We start from the raw sequence: 6393 nt of genomic DNA on the forward strand, positions 1-6393 counted from the left end.
TGTGGGAAATATGATTTATTTTTATTTTCTGTTAGTCTTAAGGAATTTTTACTCCTGTTCACTCCCCTGGTCCTAAGAAGTGATAATTAGAACACAGGAAGAGTGGAAGATACTGGGAAACTTAACCTGGTCCCATACAGCAATTGGCAACCCTGTTAGTGTGAGTTAGCAAGGTAATAAGTGAAATTAGATTTGGGGAACTGATATAGAGAAAATGGTATAATAGTATATGAGATGATATCTACCAAATCTAGAGGCATCCCCCCCAAAACAAAACAAAACCCATCATTAAACAATTCTATACTCTCCTGTTATTTTACTCCATGATTTTTGTCTCCTCATATGGTACTTCTACTACAAAGGAGATTTTGTTTAGAAATTTGATTAAATTTGCAAACATCATGGAGAATTACTCCAAAGAAGCGAGGAACACAAATTCTAAAGAGGAGGTAAATTTGGAAGAATGTAAGCAAAATATGCAAGAGCATGAATTTTATGTAAACCAAAATAACTGTCCTTGAAGAAAAGGTGCACAAACAACTTTACTGAGATATAGATCTAGAAAAGCAGGACAAAAAACCTAATACAGTTCTGCAGAAAATTAAGAAAGTCAGATTACTGGAATAGCGACAGCAAGGAATTGATTAAGCAGATCTATAGATCACTGTCAGAAAAAAAGCCACACTTCAAATTCCAAGATATTTGATGGTTAAGTGTAACATTTTCAGTAACAAATTTTATAAGCATTGTGAAGGCCTTTCAAGTACAAAAGAAAGGTATCACAGAGAGCAAAGGACCTCAGTAGGCAACCCAAATCAATCTTGCAGAGTTGAACCTAATCATCAAGGAAAGAAGGTACTTCAATGAAAAGAATTTAAACCTCAAATCCCAGAGGTGAACAGATAATTTTATTTTAAATACCCCAGAACTCAAGAAAGGCAAATTGAGTAAGAGAAGATTAATAAAAAATGTTGTCTATATAGGCTATTTAAAAACATTGAACCGTGGGGTAAAAGTAGTTCCTGAAGGGACATCTCAAGGGGAACTTGATTGAGAGATTAGAAGGAAGAAAAGATGTATTAATATTCCATGGAGTAGTCTTTGACTTCTTAAAACAATTAGTATCGTATATTGTACCATATAATGATAGAAAGTTGGGCAGATGATGATAGGGAATGTAAGAGATAGTAAATAAATGGTGTAGTCCATCACATTTTGGTAATGATAATTTCTTTAGCTTCAGCCAAAGTGGGGCCTATGGAAGAATAAGACAAAAAGAAATGGCTAGGAGGGATTGATAGAGAGTTGAAGGTTTTGGGCTAACATTCCTATTGGGAAAGGAGATAACATTCTTGGGATCTTATGAAGGATTTTGTGGGAAGACATTTTGAGAGACATTTTCTAACAAAATGCTAAGGATTAGAACTTAATCTTCCCACCCCCAAAGAGGAAATGTGTGAGTTCCTCAAAGAACTCTACCCAGAGGTTTGATGCTGAAAGTAATGTGATAACATGGTTTGAGGAATGGAGTATCATTGTTTACTATGCTTATACTATGTGTATTGGGTCCATCTTCTATTTCAAAGAACATAATGGATAAAATATCCATTATGTAATAGATGATAAATATGAAATAATAAGTTATTAGAACTGGAGTCAAAAATGACCTTGACCCCAATCTTGCTTGTGACCCCAACTGGTTGTTTGACTCTAGGTGAGTGTCAGTCTCGCCATTGGAGGTAACTTTTTTAAGTTGTTTAATAAATGCTGGACTATATTAATAAGTAATATCCTTGTTAGGAATTTTATCCACTGAAATCAAGTAGATTTTAACAGATATATCAAACAAGTGGGAGTTCAAATTTCTGAATAAGAGAAAAAATGAGTATAAAATAAAGGAAAAATTGAAAAAGGATGTAGCAAAAGAATGTTAACTGAAAAGTTTAGAGGGGAGAGAGTTTGGACTACCCATGAATAGATTAGTGTCAGAAGAAGAGTAAATGAGAAATGAATCACTTAAATAAAAAGAAATGATACCACAAAACAACTTGCAGGAATACTAGTATCAACATATGAAATTATTCATAGGAATAGCATTGACTTACAAGAACATGTAGGAAAGTATAAGCTAAACACACTGATATAAATGTGAACGGATCAAACATTTCAATGAAATGAATGACAAGATGTTGGGGAAAAAACCCAAATCCAAAAATTTGCAATATGCAAGGAATATACCTTTAGGGGAAAAAAAATAGATTATTGCACACTAAACAAAGAGAAAGGCTGGAACAAAATTTGCCATACATCGAATTGTTCTAAAAAAAAACAGGAGCTGTTATGCTGTCAAATTGAAAATAATTAACAGAATTAAGAGAGAAAAATAGGGAAACTCATGTTTAAAGGAAATCTGGACTGTAAACCATTATCAGTACTAAATATCTGATAGCAGCATAACCTCAATATACTTAAAGAAAATTAAATTGCATCAGAAACTGTCAGTCACATGGTATTCATGAAATTTTAAAGCTACTTTCTCAGAACTTGGGAAATCCAACATAAAAAGGAAAAACAGAAATGAACAAACTTCTGGAGAAGCTATATTTGAAGTAATTGTTATATTTTTTGAATGACATTATTAAAGAATATGCCTCTTTCCCCCCATATTAGTCATGTTGTGTAAGAAGAAACAGAACACAGGAAAATAAAGTGAAAGAATGCTTCAATCTGTATTCATACCTCAACAATTCTTTCTCTGATTTTCCATCATGAGTCTTTTGAAATTGTCTTGGGTCATTGAAGAATATATCTATTTCTAAGCATCACATAAAATAAGTGGTATAGTGTATAGAATGTTAGACTTAAAAGTAAGATCTGAGATTGAATCCTTACTCAGACATTTAGTAAATGTATGGTCCTAGGCTAGTCAGTTATTCTTTGTGTGCTTCAAGCTCCTTATCTGTAAAATTTTAATAATAGCATCTTTTCACTGTAAGGATAAGATGAGATAATATGTAAATACTATGCAAATCTTTAGGTGTTATGTAAGTTACAGTTTTCAGAATACAGAAACATTAAGCTTTTTTAAAAAGCTAATAATAAAGGCATATTTAAAATCACTTGCAGTAAAAGAATAGAAGCAACATAAATGTAAATGGAGACTAAGTAATAATATACTAAATAAGTGGTTAAAGAACAAATCAAAAATAATACCATTATGATAAGAGAATTATAACGATGAGACAATATGAAAGTTTCTTGAAGATTAGAGAGTTTTTAGAGGAAAAATTACATCTGAAAAAAATTGATTAAAAAATGTTAGAGAGTATGTAATTTTAAAATAACCTAGAAAATGATGAAACAAAATTAGCACAAAAAAGGGACATTTGAAAAATAGAGGAGAAATAGGTAGAAAACATAGCAATGATAAACCTAAAAATTAGTTCTTTGAAAATACTCAAATTTGTGATTTCATCAATTCAGAAGTTCTTTCCAATGATGCAGGATTTAGCTGGTTCTTGTCCCATCTTCCTTGGCTGTCAGCCATGTTTTGTCAAAAGTTGAAACTTTCAGGCATCTAACCATTGTATTTGATTCCTTCCTCACATCTCATAGCTTCAGGATAGCAGTAGGTTACTCTGAACATCTATATATCATCCCTTCATTTAACTACATGACTAATTCATCTTCCCTTTCCATTATACAATTCTTTGATTATGTCCTTTAATCCCATAAAAAGTTAAAAAAAAAAAAAAAGATTAGCAATTGTTAGTTAACTGTTAACATATCTGGTAATAGGAAAATAAAAATTACCCCAAAAGAGTAAGATGAAATCACAAATGAGAGAATAATGTACTTTATATATACAGTTATATGGTTTTAAATCTTGAAGTTTTAAGAAATTTCTAAAAAAAATTTTTTAATAGAGCAGGTACAAAGATCTCAAACTCTATTATAGGGGTAAAAAAACAGATGAATTACCAAGGGGGGAAATGTGTGTGTGTGTGTGTGTGTGTGTGTGTGTGTGTGTGTGTGTATGTATTTTTTTTCGCTGAGGCAATTGGGGTTAAGTGACTTGCCCAGGGTCACACAACTAGGAAAATTCTATAATTTTAAAATAATTTAATAGTTGTGCTATATAAATTATTCTCAGAAATTGAGAAAGAAAATATTTTACCAAACTCTTTTTATTGGACAGAAAACCAAAGAAGAATAAAACAACCATTGTTGTTCAATTGTGTTTGACTGTTCATGATCCCATTTGGGATTTTCTAGTAGTTTGCTAGCTCCACTCTAGCTCCTTTTACAGATGAAAAATTGAGGCAAACAATGGCAACTTGCTCAGGGTCACAGAGCTAATAAATGTCTAAGGCCAAATTTGAACTCATGAAGACGAATCTTCCTGATTCTAAGGCCAGTGCTCTATCTATTGTTCACCTAGCTGCCCATTTTAAACTATTATAAAAGAACGATATCCTTAATGAATGATTCAAAAATTACAAATGAGACTTTACCAAAAAGATGACAGAAATATATCCCAAAAATTATTTGCTCTAATTAAGTTGGATTATACCATGGATGCAAGGAAGATTTTTTATTTGAAAAAAAAATCATAAAAAATCCAATCCCACTTATATTAATTATATCAATATCAGCAGAAAAACCTTTGACAAACCTATATAATACTTGTTTATTTTTTAAAAAACCCCATAAAGCATGTATTCATAGGAGCCTTTTTAAAAATATGATTTTATTTATATTTAATGTATATAATTATCATTGTTTGCAATGTAAAAACATTAGAAATGTTTCAATAATTATAGGAGAAAAGCAAGGATGAGATCTTTTCCCATTATTATTTGATACAACCTAGAAATTCCAGTGATAAAACAATTTTATTTGTACATTACTTGATAGTTTATTTAGAAAACCTCAGAAATTGCCTTAGAAAATCAGTAAAGAAACGGAGACAATAGCATTAATGTAGCTCCCAATTTTAAATTGTAGACTCCAAAGAATAACTGTGCCACAGGAAACAGTTGTACTTGCCTGCCTAGCTTACCAGTGTCATCTAATGGCTACAGAAGAAATATAATAAACTTGGGAAAGACAGCTTTATACTATGATGAACTACATCATTAAATAGCAGAATGCAAAGTCAACCCAAATAAACAATTTCTAGTTGATAGTGTAGGAGAAAATAATACAAAGTCCATTCAAAATAGCTACAACACTCATAAAATAGTTGAGAGTCAATCTGTCAAAATGTATTCAAGCCACGAAATGCATTGTCATTTTGAATATAGAATATAGGTTCTTTTCATACAGAATAGAAATGTTTTAACTCTTTCTAGTTTTTAATGTTTATTAATAAGTATAGTAGAGAAGATAATTATGAATAATGATCATTTAAGTGGTCAAAATAATTTTTAACATGAATTCCAATATGGATGTGTCAGTTATTTTGAAAATGCCCAATATTAAAAAGAAAAGAATGGAGTCATTCTGAGAAGTGCTAATTTAGAAAAAATTGGAAATTTTACAGCTTTCCACTCTATAAAGATAATAAAAGTATTTATTGAACAATGTAGTTCATCATAGTATAAAGCTGTCTTTCCCAAGTTTATTATATTTCTTCTGTAGCCATTAGATGACACTGGTAAGCTAGGCAGGCAAGTACAACTGTTTCCTGTGGCACAGTTATTCTTTGGAGTCTACAATTTAAAATTGGGAGCTACATTGAGCACATGGGTTTTTCTCCTTTGTGTGCTTCTTTGCTAAATTCCTCACTGAGCAAACTGATGGGGAGTATAGTATGTCTCATTTATATGTAGATTGTGAGGTGTTTTATTATAAATGCACTTTTTAAAAAATAATAGCTTCTTACTTTCAAAATACATGCAAAGATAGTTTTCAACATTCTCCTTTGTAAAACCTTTTGTTCCAAATTGTTCTCCCTCCCTTTCCCACACTTCCTCTCCTAGACAGCAAGTAATCCAATATAGGTTAAACATATGCAGTTCTTCTAAACATATTTTTACATTTATCATACACTTTCTTTATATTTAAAGAATAATAATTATTAATTACTAAATTAGTTAATATAAAAATAAATTTAAAATTAATTAAAATTAAATGAATAATAATTATTGTTATTATTTTGCCTTATTGTTAAGTAAATGGTTGTATTTAAGCTCTAAATTTGTCATTATTTTGAGTATCTAACATTTGTAAATAGATATCTGTAGGGGTTTAAGAGCTAGAGTGCTTAGTAAGGAGAACATATTCTTTCTCAAAGGTTACCTCTAAGACTTTGAGAGAATTTTAGTATAAACTGGTGGTAATGGTCTTTCTCTGGGAACCTAGACTTGCCATACGAAAAGCTGGTTGGGG

Source organism: Antechinus flavipes, chromosome 3 (assembly GCF_016432865.1).
Source record: "Antechinus flavipes isolate AdamAnt ecotype Samford, QLD, Australia chromosome 3, AdamAnt_v2, whole genome shotgun sequence".
Taxonomy (NCBI): Eukaryota; Metazoa; Chordata; class Mammalia; order Dasyuromorphia; family Dasyuridae; genus Antechinus; species Antechinus flavipes.